This window comes from Dermacentor silvarum, chromosome 5 (genome assembly GCF_013339745.2).
Source record: "Dermacentor silvarum isolate Dsil-2018 chromosome 5, BIME_Dsil_1.4, whole genome shotgun sequence".
In the NCBI taxonomy this organism is placed as follows: Eukaryota; Metazoa; Arthropoda; class Arachnida; order Ixodida; family Ixodidae; genus Dermacentor; species Dermacentor silvarum.
This window is the reverse complement of record NC_051158.1, coordinates 70,243,652-70,264,969: the sequence shown is the minus strand read 5'-3', so window position 1 is coordinate 70,264,969 and position 21,318 is coordinate 70,243,652.

Genomic DNA, 21,318 nt, shown 5'->3' with positions numbered 1-21,318 from the left:
AACGAGATTGAAAGAACACAAAGGAGGCGTTGCCAAGGCCACCCATGCAACACGATCTAAGACGGAACTTGTCTAACACTGCGGGATGACAGGGCATAGTTTCGACCTTGACAGTGCAACGACACAGGCCCGAGATCAAAATTGGGGGGTGGGGGGGGGGGGGTACAAAACTCCTGTAGTCCTGGTTCATCCGTCATGAGGCATCGGCGTGCAACACGATCCGTGGCCCCCTGCCGGACGTTAACAAGGACGTGTGCGATAAGTAGACTGGGACCTCCCCTCAATTGTGGGTGATTCCACGAGAGATCAACACGGGTCCAAAAATTCATATTTTAGATTTCATTCAATATTTTATATTTTGAGGGCATATATCACTCGGTAGTACGAAAATGAACTTGCATTGTTTGAGAAATGGATACTTTAGAAGAAAAAAAAAATATCGAAGTTCTTCAAGTTGCACGCGCCAGTTACATGCACCGGGCATTCTCGCAAATTCACAACAATGTCAAATACAAAATATTACGTCTACAAAGAATGCATTTTCTTGTATAAAACGTATACGTAAAGAAGAGTCAGCAAGCGTTGTTTGAGGCTTCTGTGCAAAACGGAAGTGTTTTAGAAAAAATTCTTAATTTGCCACACTTTTCGAAATTTGCTATATTTACGAGTTTTTATCTACTAAACTAATGAATGTAGCCTTTTGATATTTGGTGGGCTATGAGACCTTAACCTGCTTAACGATTGTGCTAAATATTGTTGCTGTAGCACAAATTTACATTTTTACAGTTTGCCTCAAATGTGAAGTTTTGACGAAAATTAACACTATTTAAAAATCAAAATAAAAAAATCCCATCGTTAATTTTTCTCAAAATTTCGTAAACAGCTGTCCACAGACACTGGAAAAAGAACATTATAAAACATCTTGCATTATTTTGTTTTTAATGACAATACATGTGGTAGAAATGAGAGCTTCGCCGGGATGCAGCAAGGTGCTAAGAAATAGGGACATCGGGGTAAAAAGAACGTCCATTAGCCTCTGACTCGCCTAAACTTTGCCATGAGTGCGACACAAGGGCAGTTTTGGTAAACTATTATTATGATTGCAAGCACGCAGTTCTCGAATGCCTAACTTTCTGACGTAAATTGTGCTACTGGGCCATCATTCGCGCCCATATTTTGTTAGTGCTTTCAGATGATGCTCTTCTAAAAATCATCTCTTTTGAACGAGTTGGTAGTGTGCAGTAGAATGGGGAGTGGGTCCGTGCGAGGCGGTGGCAAACAGGTGGTAAAGCGAAATATGTTGAAAGTTGCTGGCGGTGTGGCCGCCGCCTTAAGAGGAAGCTTTAGCTTGGGTGCTCCTATCTAAATACATGTAAAACGAGAATTCGTTTTTCTCTGCAACCACTGCACCACATTTGATGACGTTTGTTGAAGTTAAAAGAAAAGTGAAACTCTAGTGGCTGTTGGTTGCGATTTTTTTATTTAGGTCGTCAACTGTTTAATAAAATTGACAAAATAGCAGAGCTTCAGAAAACAAAACTATCAAATTTACAACTCTAACTCAGCATGAAACATGATATCACAATCTTGTAAACTGCACCAAATAGAAAATCTAAAGTGTACAAAATTGCTATATTCTACATGGCTTTAAAATACACTACTATTTTGTGTGTAGAACTTGTGCAAAATCCTTGTAAACAATGTAACAAATTCATGTAAGAAATAAATTGGCATATCAAGTTTGTCTGCTTTGAATGCTCGAATAGATGCGGTTCACAGGTCTGCGATATCTTTTATATAGGTGCAGAGCTACGAATTTGTAAACTTCGTGCTTCTATTTTTTTCAAACTTACCAATTCTTGAAAATTACAGTTAAGTAATGCAGGCCAGAAATCGACATTTCGAGTCCGACAGTCACTAGAATTTACCTTTCTCTCTGATGAGAAACAAATTTAAGTAAAATCGGCCCAGTGGTTATCTCAGGAAATCGTTTCTGCGTTTTACATGTATTTCAATAAGCGGCGTCGGAGTTGGGTACGAGCGATAGCTTCCTATTAAGTGCAAGCTTTATTAGATTCGCTTCATTAGATCTGCGTGATCTGGCCCCCTGGATCAGTTGGTCTGAGAGCCGCCATTACTGCAACGCTTCGTAAACTGAAGACGCGTTCTCAGCACGCTATCATCCTTTCGGATTTGCCAGCGGTGCTCCAACAATTATCCCGTGCATTGTATGGCAGCAAGTTCAGCCGACAGTCATTGATGTTAGCTAAGGAGCTCAGCAATAGGCATTTCATTGTCAAGTTTCAGTGGATACCGCCACATGGTGAACTTGCAGGCAATGATGGAGCAGATGAAATTAAGATTGCCAATGAATCACCACTTATATAAAGACTTCTCGGCACTTTGAATATCACCTCACCATCCAGGAGTGGTTTTAGCACTTTGAATATCACCTCGCCATCCAGGAGTGGTTTAAGGAATCCGTCACGCAGAAGCTATACGCTGTTTCATAGAGTAAGAACTAGTTCCGCAAACACCCTCCCCCCCCCCCCTCCCTGTTAACGCGGAACAGTTCATCTGTGCCTGCCAATACTTCAATAAAAACAGAAATGCTCTGCTTGAGGCTTCGCACAGTAGACCAATATCATTAAGAGTGTGCGGAACAGGTAATGTTTCGCAAAACTCATCAATTTCTGAGAGAGGAAGTGTCGCGTCTCTTCCCACGTGTTCAACCCCCTTTTTAAAGAGGCGACAGAAGAGTGCAACCGCTGGCACTATCTGCCAGCTAAATCAGCCCTAACCAACGCCATCGCCCCCCCCCCCCCCCCCCACCCAACTACCGTATCTTAGGTTATACAGTATAATGACGTTGCCGACGGAGCCACGGCGAGTACGTTTTTTGAGACCTTTACCTGCCGTAAATTTTGTTACTTGTGTACATGCACAGGGTGTTCACCGTTAAATCTGCAATTATCTGCGCTGCAAGCTACGCACACTTGTTAAATAAAGCGAGCCATGTAAAGGTTGCTCTATTGACGTATCTTTACTCACATTGAAGAGAATGAGTATTGTACTAAATGGTATTTTACGCATAATTATTGACCATGAGGGTAAAATTACCCTAGTGTCGCACTCATGGCCAAGTTTAGGCAAGTCAGAGGCTAATGGACGTTCTTTTTACCCCGATGTCCCTATTTCTTAGCACCTTGCTGCATCCCGGCGAAGCTCTAATTTCTACCACATATATTGTCATTAAGAACAAAATAATGCAAGATGTTTTATAATGTTCTTTTTCCAGTGTCTGTGGACAGCTGTTTACGAAATTTTGAGAAAAATTAACACTGGGTTTTTTTATTTTGATTTTTAAATAGTGTTAATTTTCATCAAAACTTCACATTTGAGGCAAACTGTAAAAATGGAAATTTGTGCTACAGCAACAATATTTAGCACAATCGTTAAACAGGTTAAGGTCTCATAGCCCACGAAATTTCAAAAGGCTACATTCATTAGTTTAGTAGATAAAAACTCGTAAATATAGCAAATTTCGAAAAGTGTAGCAAATTAACAATTTTTTCTAAAACACTTCCGTTTTGCACAGAAGCCTCAAACAACGCTTGTTGACTCTTCTTTACGTATACGTCTTACACAAGAAAATGCATTCTTTGTAGACGTAATATTTTGTATTTGACATTGCTGTGAATTAGCGAGAATGCCCGGTGCATGTAAATGGCGCGTGCAACTTGAAGAATTACGATATTTTTTTCTTCTAAAGTATCCATTTCTCAAAGAATGCAAGTTCCCTTTCGTACTACCGAGTGATATGCCCACAAAATATAAAATATTGAATGAAATCTAAAATATGAATTTTTGGACCCGTGTTGATCTCTCGTGGAATCACCCTTGTGTCAGTGCACGCTGAAGATGCCACCTGCACAGGTGGCGAATCGTCTATACCCTTTTGGTTGTTAATTTGTTAGGTCACAGCAAAACTTTTTTCAAACATTTTATATTTTTGAAGGTACAATCAAACATATCTACATCACATGGCATGATTATTCCATTCATCGGATCACCGTTTGTGACGTTTGTGATTTTGACCGGTGATATAACAGATGGTTTCTTCGGTGGATTACCCGGTTAGGGCGGAGCAAGTCCAATGTGCCTCATAGCTGACGTCGGTGCGCGATTATGGAAACACCCACGTGCTCTACGGCGTAAACCCGAGAGCGTATATGTGAGGCGATAAGTTATTGCAAATTGAGCACTATCTGGACGTGTAGTAAGAGCTTGTCGCTGCTAATGTAGTCATAGGTCACTGTTTGAGACGGTGTCTTATTGCTGCAGTGCCTTAAAGATCGGCCCCAAAAATTGGTCCGTACCCGTCTGCAATACCCCGTCTAACTCAACAAAATTGCTTCGCATTATTGAGGCTAGTCATTACGGTAAGAAACTGCAGTATTTAATTAGGTACTGATAAAATCATTTGCGAGTGAGACTTTAAGACAACGAAAGTGTCGTGTAAAATGTTTAAGTACTCTCTTCCCCTTTTTGCGGTTGATGTGCGTGAATATTGCCATACAAGTTACCGCTTTGTAGCGAACATTTTAAAATACACCCGTTTTTTTTATTTATTCCGTCGTTACCTTATATACAACGACGATTTTATACTTGGTAACAATTTTGTAATCTGGTACTGTCTACTACATGGACGTCATGTGTACTAATATAGCTGTGGATTAAGCGGGCGTGTGTGTTTCCCATGTTGGCACTAACCGAATCGGGCTTTCACCATCAGTATCTTGCTCTGTGCTGTTGCGTTGATGAAAATTAACGTTATCATGCTAGTCCGTTGCGAAATTCATTTGTCTGTGAATAAGAACCTGGTTTATCCTGCTTTGTGTATGTATAACCGGTTGAGCACTAATCACATCTTGCTCTAGGTAGCGAATAGTCCAGACAGTCAGTATACAATCATGCGCACGCAGTAGCTGTGAGCATGATCACCACGGCGTTTTTGGCTGGCAAACCAATAGTTGTATATAGCTACAGGGCGAGTGTTTGCGTTGCTAAAGCGGCCCGGAGCCAAAGAAGGCGTTAGTCCGATTCCTAATAATAATGGCAGCTCGCTGCCGTAATTGCACATGTAATATAAAGTGTGCGTTTGTTGTGCGTGTAGTGCCTTTTTTTAGGCACAAATGATATACTCTTGCACTAACCATATATTTGGAACAAACCTACGATAACTGACTCGGCTACTTTCAGCACATCACGCCCACCATTTCACCCACTACTGCGCGCACCTCTCACGATATAAAGCTTGTCGGTGTGAACGCGCTATAAGAGTGGTGATTTAGGGGCGAAGCTCCTTAGGGTCTAGCCTTGTCCGCCCAGCGTCGTCTGTGCTCACATCGACTGCCATGCCATCTGTCTGTCATGGATGAAACGTTGCATGCAGCGGCCCAACGTGCCGCCGCTTCCCGAGCCACCGCTCGGGAAGCGGTGGCTAAACGCCAGAAGCGTTGTCTACCGGAGACGGGAGGCGCCGATGCGCGGTTCAAGCGCGATTTCCTCGATCGCAGTTTCGGGCACAGCTGCAAGGTTTGTGATCGCCTGTGGTTCAGCAACGCGGTGACCAAAATCGGCAGTATACAAAACGAACAGTCGCGAGTCAACGCCGTCGCAGTGCTGCAGCAAGTGTTCTCCGGTGGTTATCACAGTGAGTACGTGGTTCGCTCGACGTGAAAAGATTCCTTGGTAGCCGGCAAGGTCCCTGCAATGCAGCCACATATCACACACCGCATATATATCGAAACATATGACACACCGCACTGCTTCGCTCCACTCATCATGATTCACTTCGTGGATATGCGGTGATTTTTTTTTGTTATTGTACAAGCGTACTTTACCAATAAAGCTAAAATCAATAATTTCTTCAGTGTCACTAAAAAAATGGATGCTTCACGCTCGCAACATGCCAATAGATAATATGGACCAAATTGAAAAAAAATTGCGGCAGAACCCATCTCACGATAACTGCCGACGGTAAGGCGTTAGTTAGCATTGAATTAAAATAGTGACCAAAGTATTTCCACCGTCGAATCTAGTTGTGTACGAGTCGTGTACTCCAGCGGGGCTCCTCTTTCGTGCTCCAAAGGAACACTCGACGCCATCATGTGCCACCACCACGAAACCTGCACGTGACCTCCGAAATGCGCGGTGCGCCAGTGTAACGCCGAGAAACGCGTCATTCGACCACCGGGCTCCTCGCTCGTGCGTCTTTCTGGACATGCAGCACCATCTAGTGGTGCTGCCAAAAAAGTCAGCGCCTCCGAGACCAGAAGCGCGGCGCGCCGGTGCCTGCGAACGCTGAGAATTGTTCCTTCACGCGTCGCATGATCAGTGGCACATAATCATCGAGCCAAGCTGGCGGAAAGTTCTGCGAAGAGTGGCACATACTCCGTGCATTCGTGGTGCAGAACGGTAAAGTGCTGGCGTGAAAGGCATTCAGTGAAAAACGGCGCATAACTAGTACACTTGTGATGCAGCCTGCGAATGCATCGGGTTACTGCCTTTGAGGAAACCTTGTGACTTGGGCTCGATTCCCCTCAGCATCGGAGAAATTTAAGGGATGGTTTTCTTCACTGTAGGGCGGCACATTCTCAAATGGCGCATGCCTAGTTACCCAAGTTGGCGTCAAAGACGTCCATTCAAGAGCGGCTCACACCCACTGGCCCATACCCAGCGACCCAAGTTGGCACGAATGAGGCCAGCACAGCCCGAGTATCACATAACCGGCGGTCCAAGTCCACGTCAGAACAGCGGTCCCGCGTCTACAGTGACCCAAGTAGGTGTGTAAGAGGTTCGTTGAAGACCAGCACGTACACAGCATAGCACTCCGATGTGCTACCCATCGGAACACGAGCTACCGAGTAACCCAGGTAGGCGGGAAAACGGTTAGATAGATAGATAGATAGATAGATAGATAGATAGATAGATAGATAGATAGATAGACAGATAGATAGATAGATAGATAGATAGATAGATAGATAGATAGATAGATAGATCCCAAAGACTGCGTGCCGTACCCAAATAATGCTAACGAATTCAAAACCGTTGTATCCCCGCTCGTCTTCGGGTCTCAGCTGTGTTCTATACAATAGAACTTTGGCTCACGTGGCTGGAACCAGCGCTGTGGGTGCCACTGGGGTAGCGTCGGCAAGCGCTGCAGTAGAGTTCGCTTGAGCAGCAGCAGGGGCAGGGGCAGGGGCAGGGGAGTCGTTTTCCTCGCCACCCTACGCCATTAGTTGAGTGGTTTGGTTAAGTTCAGTATGCTGCAAAAAACCGACGCTCGCCTGGGTTTCATGCAGCATATATATCTCCGCAGCAAATGATACGTAACGGGCTGCAGTGAAATGCTCATGGCTTCACTGCACCACGTGCGATGGCCACGGACAGAGATACAAGCAAGGGGTCACACGCGACCCACTTTAGTTCAAATGAAAGACGCATGCATTCACTTGTGATTATCCAGCCGTATGTGATTATCTCTCTTTTTCTGACACTGTGCAATATAAGCTACAACAAAACAATCAATGAATTTGCCTAATAATTCGTGACCACCGATTTCGATAGTGCTGCAAAATATTTGGCATCAAAATAAGCGCCCGTTCAGCCTATTAGTCTAATGACTGCTCTGCGAAAGAGTAATGTTTCTTAACCTGGAAACGAAGCCATGCATTTGGGCATCTAGCCTGTATGCAAACCTACCTTGAGAACGTGGCAGCTACGCCAAGTTTTTGTACTTTAACATATTGATTCACATAAAGAATTCATATGGGTTTCATACATTTATCAATATCTTCTTCTTTCTGGGGTTTTACGTGCCAAAACCAGTTCTGATTATGAGGCATGCCGTAGCAGAGGGCTCCGGATTAATTTTGACCACCTGGGGTTCTTTAACGTGCACTATACTCAAGCACACGGGTGTTTTTGCATTTCGCCTCCATTTCAATGCCGCCGCCGCGGCCGGGATTCGATCACGTGATCCCGCAACGCCTTAGCTGACAGAGCCACCGCGGCGGGTATTTAACAATCTCAATTCTGGCTAACAAAGTGCCTGAAGTACGTTCATTGCCGCGCATAAGGAATATTTTCCACAATTTCTTCGTAGAGGTACGAACGGCATTCACTTTATTCAATGTTACGGTCGGCCGAACCTTCGTTGCATTGTTCTGGTTCTATAGTTAAGCGATTTCTTGGAGAATTGTGGGAAAAAACATTGCCTTCATAAATTTTCTACTTACTGAGGCCGGTTCGTCACCTGTTGAAGAGACAAATATTAAGACAAATTAGGCACATATCAACACTTCTTTTCTCAACAGCATTTCCAATTATGAAGGAAACATTGAAAAGCTTTAGTAAAGCAAGTGGTGCAAAGTGTTTCACTGTGAAGATAGGTATAGACAAGAAAGTGTAATCCCATAGAATGCGCTAGCTGTCGAGCCAAGATGTGATATGGTTATGAAAATAGGCATAGGGTGAAGAAAACCGAGACAATGCTAGATGCACTAAGCGCAGTGTGTGTCTATTCCTGCCTGTCCTGTCTTCCTCGGGTTGTACCTACATTGATTAATCACTGACAAGCCTACCGTTTTACACTTCTGGAAGTCATATGGTTAACTTGCGAGATCTCGACACGATTTTCAACGTTGTGATGGCTTGCTAAATTTGTTCAAAAATATCAGTCGTTTGCATGCTGAGAAAAGACTGCCTTAAAATGTATAGACTTCAAAACACCCTGTGCCATTAAAAGAGCCAGATTGTCAATGTGGAGGTTAGTACAAAATAATTTCGCGCTTTAAAGTAGGGCGTTGTCTCTTCACTTCAGAAAGAGTCATTCCGTTGGGCACAGTGTTTTCCGAACTTCGTTGCAGACCATGAATCATTCCCTACAAACAATAACATTATCCACAACAGCAACTACTACATATACTTTTACCATGAAGAGCGCCTTCGCCACATCGCAGCCTAACACGATTGATTTCATTATTCTAGGCAGCGTTGACGTTTAGTAGACGGCAAGGATCAGGTCCACCAGGCGCCACAGTGGGGTCATGTTTATTATTCTATAAGAAATCATTGCACTAAGCAAATTGCTGTTCGTATTCCTTTGACAGTGAAATTCCAATCAGCTTGGAGAAGTTCGTTTGAATTCAGTGACACCAGAGAAAATATTCAAAATCACGAAATGCCACTGGCCAATGAGGAATATATTCCACTACGGGAAGAGTGCCATTGGCACTTCGTAATCTGCGAGCAATAATTGCGATATGCTTCAGTGCCAGCGGCTATTATTTTGGCCGGCTTACTTTAATGAGATTAACATTCTGTCACAAATTTACCCATTTCAAGGTTTGTCTTTTCTATATAACCTATGTCACCCAGTGATCCAAGTTGTGAACTTCCTTGAGCCACTCGGAACGTGCTGACTGCTGTCTTGCCGATCAGCCACGGGGAATCTGCCCGAATAGATAAATTACTGCTGGCGATTATCTGGCCTAGCGGAAATAACTTCGGTCACTGAGAATGTGGTACTGGCTATATGTGCTTGAACAGACAACTTCGGCATTGCATATATGATACTGGCATGTGGCCATTCTGGGTTAATTACTGAGTATGGATGCACCAAGGTTACACAAGAGATATGTAGCATTAAATATAATAATGCGATAGCATCCCAATACGCAACCGGCAACTGTCTGAGCGTAACGATGTTGCAACCCGTATAGTAGGGATATTGTTAGTATCCTAGATTGTATCACTAGATTGTTAGTAACTAGATTGTATCGTATCATTCGGAATTTTGTTTAGCAACAATATTGCCACTTCGTGTGCCTGCTGATCTGTTCATAAGGTTTTGTGATTAACGGATCAGATGGATATGGCGTGGCGATAGAATAACAATCATAACGATCGATAAAACATTGTGACTAATTACACACCCATCATAAGAAATATTGGTTCTCGCACTATGGTCTCCGATGATCTCTAAAAAATGGGGTGTGCCGCCTATTTTTTTAAATGTAAGATCATCTTGGTGCTGTAGCTTGTGGAATAGATCTGACAGGACTGTGAACCGCAAACTCAGGATTTCATCCTCACTGAAGTCCATTTAGGCAAGCAAAGAGACCCGCTGTCAATTCAGGTACAGTTGAAAAATCGCACTGTAAGTTATTCGAGTGCGCTACCCGAAGCAAGTGTGTTTATTTTACAAAGATGAGGCTGCTGCACTGTAATTTTACCGGATCGTTCACATGAGGACGTCGCGCGCCACGAGCAATGGGTTTGTCGTAAGCGGTCTTTCGTAACGAGAAAACCAAAATGATTCAGTAATTGTTACTGGGGGCAATTTCCAGTCGCCTAACTTAAGCGCCTCTGAAGCATCAAACTCTCCATGTGTCCAATACGTTTTAGGGGTGTCATTTCCAGGGAAGCATCTGTCAAAGCTATTAGTCTGATATGTAGGAATAGCAGTTAACATACGGAAAAGAAAGGCGAATCATCACAAATTTAGTTACAAAATGCACGTCACGCTTAAATTCAATTCATAATCCCCGTGGTTGCTCAGTGGCTGTGGCCTGCTGTTGCTAATAAATAGGTCGTATGTGTGATCCCTGGCTTTAGCTGCTAAATTCCGATAGGGGTAGAATCGGTTAATATGGGGCACAGGGGCACGTTAAAGAATCCCGTATGGCTAAAATTACTCCGCCTCTTTCTATTACGATGTAAGTGATAAGGCTCGTTTACATAAACTCGGCACGAGAGGGTCGAGTCAGAGATCGAGGTGACCCCGCGCGCCCCGGCCGCCTTTATATGCAGCTTGCAAAGCGGGCCAGGCGAGACAACGCACGCTCGACGTTGGTTTGGCTTGACTTGCTGGCGTTTAGGTGAAACCGACCAGCTAATATTGGCCCGAGAAGCCGACTCGGCCTCTCTTTTTCGAATTCATGTAAAAGTAACCAAAGGTCGCGCGTTGCTTTTGCATCAAGTTCAACGGCGTCGAGTAATTCCAGCTACTAAAATATGGGCCAGTCCCTTCGCACCTACCGATGAGGTTCTTCCCGTCTTGTTTAAAATCCGTGTGCTCAAAGCTCCAATTTCGGCACCACGCACAACAAGGTCTTCGCGGCAAAGTGTCTTCGCCTCGATTTTGACGAGAACAATCTGAACTGTCCACCCAGCGCCGACGGCGAGCTGCGGCTTGTAATGCTCTCTGCACAGCAGTCTGCTGAGCCCGATGATGCCTGCTTGTAGCCGCGCACGTAGCTCTACGATTCGCTTCAGCAGCAGCGGTTCGTGCCTTGCGAGGAGACGCCATAACGTGTACCGAAGAGGTACCCAGAATACGTGGCGCACATCTACATCAGGATAGCGTTGATTGCGCGCCTCGTCTGAATCGCATCTCGTCGCACGCGGCGGTTGCAGGCACGTTAACCAGACGGCGCCACCATACTGGCGGAGGCTCGGGGTCGTTTGCGCCTGCGCACCTGCCTATAGGGCGCGTCTAAAGGGAACATTTCTGCGGCCTGAAATCAGGCGCTTGCGTGGCTCAGTTGTAAAGTATCCGACTCCCACGCAGCGGGCCTGGGCTCGAACCCGGCGGAGAGCGGATAGCGGTTACGGGGCGGCGGCGGCATCATCGCGACCCGAATCGGCTATTGGAATGAGCCCATAACAGCTTACGCTGTAAAATAGACGTTATGTCTATATATAAATAAATATGCACATATTTATTGCAAAAACAAGTAGCAATATTTTTTAGTTAAATATTATTCGCATAGCGCTAACGTCGATAGGAATGGATGGATGGATGTAAAACTTCATTAAGGTCCCTTAGGTCGCGCTAGTTCCTAGCTCCTACATTGGAATGAAAGGTATAGCCTTCGGCCGCTTCGCGGGCGCTTTGGCCTGCCATTGCTGCTCATCTAATGTGACACTGCGTAGAGCTCTACTCCTACAGCATGCAATAAATATAACGACTCCATAGATCTTAGCACATATGCTCGGGCGTTGTTCCGCGTTACGCAGTAACAAGGACAACACTGAATAGTGGTGGGACGCAGCTCAACGTCGACAGGGAGGCCTATGCTTATTCTCAAAAAGTAGATGCGAATGCCCACCCATGGTTTATGAAGTGCAGGTGGCGGATTCAAGGCGAGGACGTCCAGCGACTGGTCACGACGGTGAGGATAGGGTCAGTGTGACGGATAGACACGGCGAGACCAGCAATGCCTTGTACCTGCGGGGAACGTCTGGGGGGGGGGAAACGTCACTTGGTCGGGGCGCAGCAGGAGAACGATGATGATGATGATGATGATGCCTCAATACTTGGCACAACCCACTGAGGGGGATAGGCCACGAACCGGGTGGTATTATGATAGAAATTTGAAATAAATTAATTTATAAATACATAAGTATAAGAATAAAAATAAATGAGTAATTCAAAATGAGAAATAAAGCAATAATAAAGAATTTAGTAGTGTTTACTAAGTTAGTCAGCCTTGCCTGAATAGGAATAGTAATATGAATTTAATAATAAATTAAATACAGCAAAGGAAATACGTAGATTTTGAATAATAATAATAATAACATAATTGTGGTTTTATGACTTTACTTTTTGAATTTGCTAAAGCTATAATTTATTGAAGGATAAATAAGCAATCGCGTAACAATGGGAAAATATTAATAAGGCAATCTTTTTGTGTCACATAAAAAGTTATAAATGGCTCGGCAAACATTCCCGTGGCCATATCCTAACACCGTGGCTCCAAGTGAGAGTAAAACTGAACTGCTTAACGGCAGTCCTAGATTATCGAAGTGGGATTTCTAACATCGTTGTCGATGATTAGAAAACCGCCGACAGGATAGTAAAAGTGATCAATAGATTCTGGTTCATTGCAGAGGTAGCATAATGGTGATGCCGCCAGACCACATCTGTGCAAGTAAAATTTAGTTGTGGAATACGGCAACGCAAGTCTTGTCAGTGTTAATTCGAATTGCCGGTTGGGACACCACTGTCGATTCCAAGAATAATTTAGATGTATAAAGTCTGTTGATTTTGCTAGTGCGAGGCTTTTCTTGTCTTCAGTCAAAGCAAACTGCCTATATCTGGCTGCAGTGATATACGCAGTTGCCGGCAGCACAGATATCACCGGACCCTTTAAAGAAGCTCGTGCTAAAGAATCAGCTATTTCATTAAGTTGGATGTCTCGGTGGCCTGGTACCCATACTAAATGAACTAACTTTAAGTGGGGAGGAGCTAATGTATAAAACGTGTTTAAAGCTGTCAAATTTGTAGATGCGTTAAGCGCGCTGCATACAGAAAGTGAATCTGTGACAATAATAACTTTTGTACATATAGCGGTAACTTTCTCAATGCAAGAATGATTGCCAGAAGTTCGGCCTGAAAAACTGGTGTGTAATCTGGCAGGCAAAGTGAAAAAGACCAATCGAGGGATGGTGAGTATATTCCCACGCCTGCCTTCTCTTCACACGAGGAAGCATCAGTCGCTATTACATTTATTGGGAAATGGGCCAAATAATCTTGCAAAAGGGCATTCAAATATGTTGGTGGCAGCAGTTTTGCGTTATTGGGGAAAATATCCGCAAATTCTATTTTAAAGGACAATTTGGAGCTATCTAACGGAATGATTTCCCTAATGCGAACATTTAAAGGTGTTAATTGTTCCTGCACAAATACAACCTGTGGGGTATGTAACCGAGGCCACGTGATCTCAAAAAATGCATTTGGTTCACTAATAAATATATATTATGTACGTCTAAGAGGCGACTCATAAGCCCTTAAGTAGGTTTGAACCGTAAGCATGCAGAATCTCGTGTGAAGAGAAGGTAAGCGCGCTTCCTGGTATAACACGTTATTAGCAACGAATTTAGGCAGGCCTAAACATATTCGAAGAGCTTCTCTCTCTAAAAGAACAAGTGGTCTTATTTTATATTTTGCACCTCCGGAAAACAAAACACATCCAAATTCTATAATCGGTCGTACATACATACGGTAGATCATAATTAATGTGTCACTTCGCATACCAGATCGCCGGTTACTGATTCTACGTAATAAACCTACAGCTCGTGTCCCTTTCGTTGCAATATTTTCTATGTGAGAACGCCAGCTAAGTTTTTCATCATATGTGATACCCAGGTACTTAAGCGACTCTACTTGTGGAATTATTCTCTGATCACATACTAAAGATAAATGTATCGGCCCGGAAAGCGGAAAGACAAGGACTGCACTTTTGTTTACGTTTAGAGACAGGTGAAGAGTGTGAAGCCACGTCTCTAGCATACTGAGGTATGTTTGCAAGGACAGATAAAGGGAATTGATGTCTCTTGCTGTCGCGAAAAATGCGATGTCGTCTGCATAGACATAGAGATGAACTTCCCGGCTCAGTGGAACTGAACTCATCAAAAGGTTAAATAGGACAGGAGACAGAACAGCCCCCTGGGGCACCCCTCTTGTCTGATCGAATTTTGTTGAAGAAACGCCGTTTTGAAAACAATAAAATTTTCTTTTTTTTTAAATGCAAAAATCCATGTCGTTATATATCTCGGAAAATTGTAGGACTGTAATCTGTCCAGTAGTAGTGGGTATTCGACACTGTCATAAGCTTTCGCCACGTCAAGAGTCACTAAAGCACCCAATTTTTTTCTATTTCTAGCAAGTTGGATACGGCTTTCCAAGTCTACATGCGCACACCAAATAGAGAGACCAGGACGGAAACCTATTTGACTTGGGCTCAGTAACGAATTTTTAGATATATGATCGATCATGCGATCATATAGAACTCTTTCAATAGTTTTACCATATTTGAGGTAAGAGAAATAGGTCGAATATTGTCAAGATTGTAGCCAGCTCCTTGTTTTTTAAGTAGCGGAATTATTTTGGCTGTCCTCCATTCTTGAGGAATCCAAGCATTTTTAGAGAATAATTCACGGTGTTTAGAAGTTCCTCAGGAGACATTGCAAACAAAATTTTAACATGGCATTGGAAATGCCATCAGGACCTGGTGCTGAGGCAGGCAAAGATCTAACGATATTGGAAAGCTCCGACACTGTGACTTCCACAAAGTCATCCGCGATGGGAGGTCTTAATTGTCGATTCGGCAAACGTGATGTTAAGCGTTGAGCTAATTCCTTTCCTATGAATTCTAATGAAGCAGCTGTCTCACGTGGTGAAAGAATTATCGATGTAGTATTCGCTGATGTCGGTATGAACTTTCTATACCGAAGGAATCTGAACAGTGCTTTTTTGTTGTTAGGCTTAGAGAGGAATTCATGATGTTTTTTATCATATTCGTCTTTGGCATTCGATACAGTTCTTTTGAATGTGGCAGCTGCAAACTTATAATCACTCCAGTTACTCGGAGACTGATTGTAAAGTAGTTTTTTCCAAGCGGCTTTTCGTCTTCTATAATCCCGCGTGCACTCCGAATTCCACCAAGGAGAGTGGGTACGTTTATCTTTGTTAATATTGAACTGAGATCTTTTATATGAACTTTTTAATACCGCGCAAAGACTCATGGCTTTGATGTCATCCGGCACCGTTATCTGGGAGTTGAGGGTCGCTTTTAATACACTCTGAAATTTCTGGTAATTGACAAAAATTCGCGCCGGAGACTCTAAAGAAGTAAGAGGGCACAGAATATCAAATCTAATGGGTAGATGGTCACTGTTTGAAGCAGAGTCGACTGTAGACCAGGAAGTCACGCACATCCCCGCGCTGGCAAATGTTAGATCCAATGCTGATTTATAACGGCCTTGAATAAACGTAACTGTTTTCGTGTTTAAGCAACAAAAATTTTGATTAATTGCCCAGTCCGATAATCTTTTTCCACATGAGTCTGTTCGGAAACCCCAAGCCACATGGTGTGAATTAAAGTCTCCCGCTATCACAATTTCTTTCCTACAAGATTTGACAACGTTATTAAGGTATCGAATATCTTGAACACCTGCAGGAAAATATGTATTAACTAAAGAAAACGGAGAACAACCAGGAATAGTTACATCTATTGCTAGTATCTCGCACTCCGTAGACATATACTGATATGATATTGTTGCTTTGTGGCATATTTTATTTGTTATCAGGAAAGCGAGTCCTCCACCTCTGGATGGACGGTCCAATCGAAATAAACGGTAGTTTCTTATGTGGAAATCTTGGCCATGTGATAGCCAAGTCTCCTGCAAAAGAATAATGTCGGGAGAAAATTGAGAACAAAAATATACTAAATCTGTGGCTGCAGAAATAATGGAACGGCAGTTCCACTGTAATACCTTTAAAACACCTATGATGAATTAATGCCTACTGTAGAAATCATTTGCTCTAATAGACTGTCTTTTAAAAAATCTTTCTTCGAAAGACTGTCTTTACCGTGTTTTGCGGGTTTTGATTTATGGATAGAAATTGAAGAATTGGGGTTAGCATCGGATTTAGAAATGTTATCTTTAACAATTTTTTTGGTTTTGGAGTGCGGGACAGAGGTGGATGAATTATCATTAGGTGATCTTGTGCGTTTAAGCGTCGGAAGATCCATTTCTACGTCCTGGTTGTTTTCCGACACTGATCCAGAGAAGCATCCGTTGTCGGTCTGCTGAGTTGAAGTTGATGGTCTTGCATTTTTAGTGCTTTCTGCAATGACTGGCGAGGGATCTATTAGGTGCCCAGCGTTCGATGTAATGGGATTTGTAGGAATCTGCGAGCTAGTGTTAGGGCTCGTTACAGAACTGAAAAGCTGAATCATTTGTGATGTCATCACATGAGCTAGAGTCTCCGATAGGTTTGATGTTAGTCGTTCCATAGCCTTTGAGAGCGCTTTTTCGACAGCTATCGCAATAGCATCGGAAAGGGTCGAGTCTGCAACCATTTGTTGACGGGCTGTCACTCCTGCATATCCCTTAGATCTTCCCTGGACCTCAGCAACAGCATCACGGCGTGAGCAACGTCTCCTTTCAATTACTTCCAGGATTTGAAGTTCCTGTGTTCTCGCAGGACAGTTCGAGTAGTTAGCGGGGTGACCACCACTACAGAGACAGCATTTCTCTTCTTCGGATGAACAATCAGTGAAATTGTGGTTGTCACCGCAATTACGGCAACGTGGCGCAGATCTGCAGCCCCTCACGTTGTGACCGAATCGCCAACAGTTGGCGCATTGTAGAATGCGTGGAGCTAGACCTTCAACCTTATATATAAGGGGCCAGACCTTGATTTCTGTCGGTCGCAATGTACCAGCACATGTGATTATCACTGACTCAGTTGGAGTCTTCTTATTATCAATCACTCGGCTACACCGGTAAACGGAGATGACACCAGCCACCGAAAACATCTCTAAAATCTCTTCAGGGGTTAAACTGACGTCTACACCTCGTACAATGCCTCTAGAGCATGCAAGATGTGGTGGGACGAAACATCTCACCGGATGTGAAGCGAATGTTGGGCAATTGAGCAGTTCCTTGGCACAGTTGTGGTCTGGCGAGCAACATAAAATACCTCCCTTGCCGAACTGGCGGACCTCAGTGATCTGTCGGTAGTGAGTTGACGCCTTCTGCAACTCCACCTGAATCGTCTTCGGGTTTTTCATGTTAATTATACCCCCGTCGGTAGGCACCATGGCCACGGGAACGTTGCCGGTTCCACTGCGGAGAAAAAACTCAAGCGGTAGCTCCTGGGGAGCCACCGAGGCTGACCACGGGGAAGCCCCGAGGCCAGGTGATGAGACAGACATGAAGCAAGGCTGAGTAACTCAAAAACACATAAGAATTCTTCAAACGGAAATAAAAAGAGTAACGTAAGATCAAGGTGAACAAAGAAAATACCACCCGATACTTGACCCAAGCCCCCAAAGCAGGAGATGTTATTACAGGGATCAAACGCAGGAACGTAGGAATCGAACGCTGCAGTCGAACCAGCAAGAACGAGGCAACCGTCCTGCCTCTCACTAGCTGCCACTGTCGTCGTCTTCTTCCGCCAATCACTTGCCAACGCCTACTTAACAATGATGTTGATGATCTCTTATTTATAGGAACAAAGCCACTGTGGAGCATACTCCACCTTTTGAAGGGGTAAAGAAGAAAACCATAGCATTTATTGTCATTTTTATGACAACGGTGTTGATGAGCTTTAAGAAAATGGCACGTAACCATAGTATGGGATGATTTGAGCGCAATTATATTCATTGGAACGGAAAGATAACTTCAAAAGTGGGAAAGTCTGAGAAGAATGTAATATTTGTTAGAGAATTCGAAGGACGTAAGTATATGATTACATTTAAAGTAGTAAAATAGGGTTCCCGGAATAATTTAGGCTCGAAAGTGTTGACAATTAAACTAGCAATTCTAAAAAAAAGCTGGCATCAGCATGGCAACCATTGTGTAGCTCGAATGTAATCACACAGCGTCAAACGCATCCTCGCGGCTAAAACATGTAGCCGAAGCACCAATGAGAACAAAACGAAAGCGCACAAATGTAATCCAAAGTTACGAAGCGGAACTTTATGTAGCCTTTGTTCTTTGTACTATGAAGTGGCGGCAGAATTAAAAATATTTACTGATAGATCTAAGTTTCCCGCAAAAATTGCATAGTGGAGAGATTACCAGACTACACCTGCTTAAATATAGTTTTAGTGGTAGATTTCGCAACGCTTTCTAGTAATAAATGCCTCTAATTGTCGCGATTGGCACCATTGATTTCTCTAGGGAAACGCGATATCTCTTGGAAGCTTCTGAAGGATGTTCTTTATATTTAGATTGACTTTCTTTATGTCAAATTTTCGTTATCTTCTCACTAGAGGCCGGATCTTTAGGCAATAAAAAAGCGCATTTTAGGCGCCAAAAATAGGCAGGCAAAGCAACGTTTTAGGTCTCCAATGTCGTAAATATAGGTAATAAATTTTTACATAAATGCAAATAATTTCAAACGAAGACGTGCGCGACCTCTATCTACGACAGAAAAACAAGAACTGTTATTGTTTATGATGGCACAAAGGCGCCAACAGTTGAACATATCCGTGCAATTTTACCATAAAACGGCTGGACTAATGACGATCATTTGGCGTAATTCAACAAGCGCACTGCTCATGTTCATGTTCAATGGCCACTGTACTCGAGCGTTGCATAAAGTGAAACAAGCATGAAAAAGAATACTTGAAAGCTGGGAATACTGATTTAAAAAAGCGTTACTTATGTCTGCTTGACGCAATAAATTAGGATACAACAAAAAACAGACATAATAAATGCAAGAGACTACAATTTATTAAGAAATTAACATGTTCTTACATGAGGACTGTTAGGTACAACTGTGGCAACTTTCTCATATACAATGACATTATCGGAATTGTACAGGCAATAGGGCCCAACACTGCCAAATACACTTCCGCCCATTTGAAGTGCACATGTTTGAAGAAATCTGTTTGCAGAGCTCACGGAACGTAGCTTAAGAATCACTGTGAAGATTATAGAAACAATAGCTAACTACCACCATTTGCAGATTTTTGGATTCAAAATTGTTCCTCTTTACCACTGAGAATGATCTTGTACGCTGAGACGGAGCGCTCGACGGCAGTGAACATGTACACCTCAAAAAGTAAATTACAAACGAAACAAAAGCCGCGTGCCATCACATTTTTCTTTCTTCTTTTGCTCTTCACTCTCCTTTCCCCTGACGGCTATCCGCGGTTTCGCATTCGCCAACCGCGGCGCGTCCCATTTCACTACTGCTAACGGTTGTTTTCCGAGAGTTGGTTCAACTAGATGACTAGGTTGAACCCCATAGAGTTCCGAACAGTCAATGATGCCCGGTAACATGAATAACGGGCTATAACTGCACACGAAAGTGAAACTTGAGGCTAAATAGTGTTCATATAGGCGCCGAAATTTGAAAATAGGCATTTATAGGCATTTAGGCACAAACGACAAAATAAGCATTTATAGGCACTATAAAAACCCTCTCAATGCCCTTGTTAACCTCTAATTCATGCTCATATATCAAAGTGGGGCGATAGCAGCGCAAGAAACAAAAAAGGCATTTGCCTAAAATCCGGTCTCTACAGTTGTCACTGTGATGTAAGCCAACACTGGAAGAGTAAAAATTAGAGGTCATTCAGAGATGATCTCCCTAAATAACGAATCAACCATCTGGTTTAAGCATAGCCAACAGTTATCCAGTACTGTTAGTGATCAGATGATTTAAGTGCTACGGAACTAATGATAGGAACAGTTTTGATTCCACTGAATTTGATGAGGCAACCGCAAAGATAATCTGTGATTACAATAGCGGTGTCTACGTTTAAGAGGAGCTTGCACAGTGCGAGAATAATCGAAAGAAGCTCAGCTTAAAACCCCGGACTGAAATTTGGAAGCCTTAAAGAAACCAACCAACCCCAGCCTTCTGCTCACGCAGTGAAGCATTTGTAGCTGTTATGTTACTAATTGGCAAGTGCGCAAAGTAATCCTACAACCGGCTATTTAAAATTTGCAAGAAAACGTCCAATTTCATTTAAAATTTTGATTTAATAGTTTAACGGGAATGTCATCTTGGATATTCAAAATCAAAAGCGGGGCTGACAGATGGAGTAGCACACGTGGTATAAAGGTTATAAACAGGTATAAAGTGCCTCAGGACGGCTGGCCAGCATTTCAGCACCTTATTCTTGTTTATAACCTTTATACCGTATCTTAGATATGAACATTCAAATGTTTTATTTAATCTGTACAAAAACAATTTATTGCTATCCAGTTTCGTCCTTGAACGTCGTGTCACTGGGGTAGGCACCACGGCCAATCCCTCTGAGTAGGTATGTGCCACCAGAATCTAGGCTCCACATCTAAATCTACTTCCTGACAGCGTGTCTGCACGTCATGACCATGTTGTCATTTCCGCAACCAGCTTGAAGTGTAACTATAGCGATGCTTCAAATATGTACACATAGAAGTAACTTTTGTGCGGGCTTCTTGTGTCAGTACCGTACCTTGAAATTTCAGTCCTTTGTTCTGGTTTTTCTGGATTTAATACAAAAAGAAGCATTAAGAATGTCAACGATGAAGACGACGTGTCACAAAAATGTTGATTAAACGCTAGTTAAATGCACGTTTGTTGTGGTTCACTGAAGGTAACAGGAGGCAGCTGAGGCCTGTGGAACATCAAGGAAAACTTTGAACGATGAAACGTTCTTTCATTGAACAAGGTGCCTGAGCACGGACGTGCAATCGTAGCTGATGTAGCTCCCTAGATGACTTGATTGAGCTGATTAG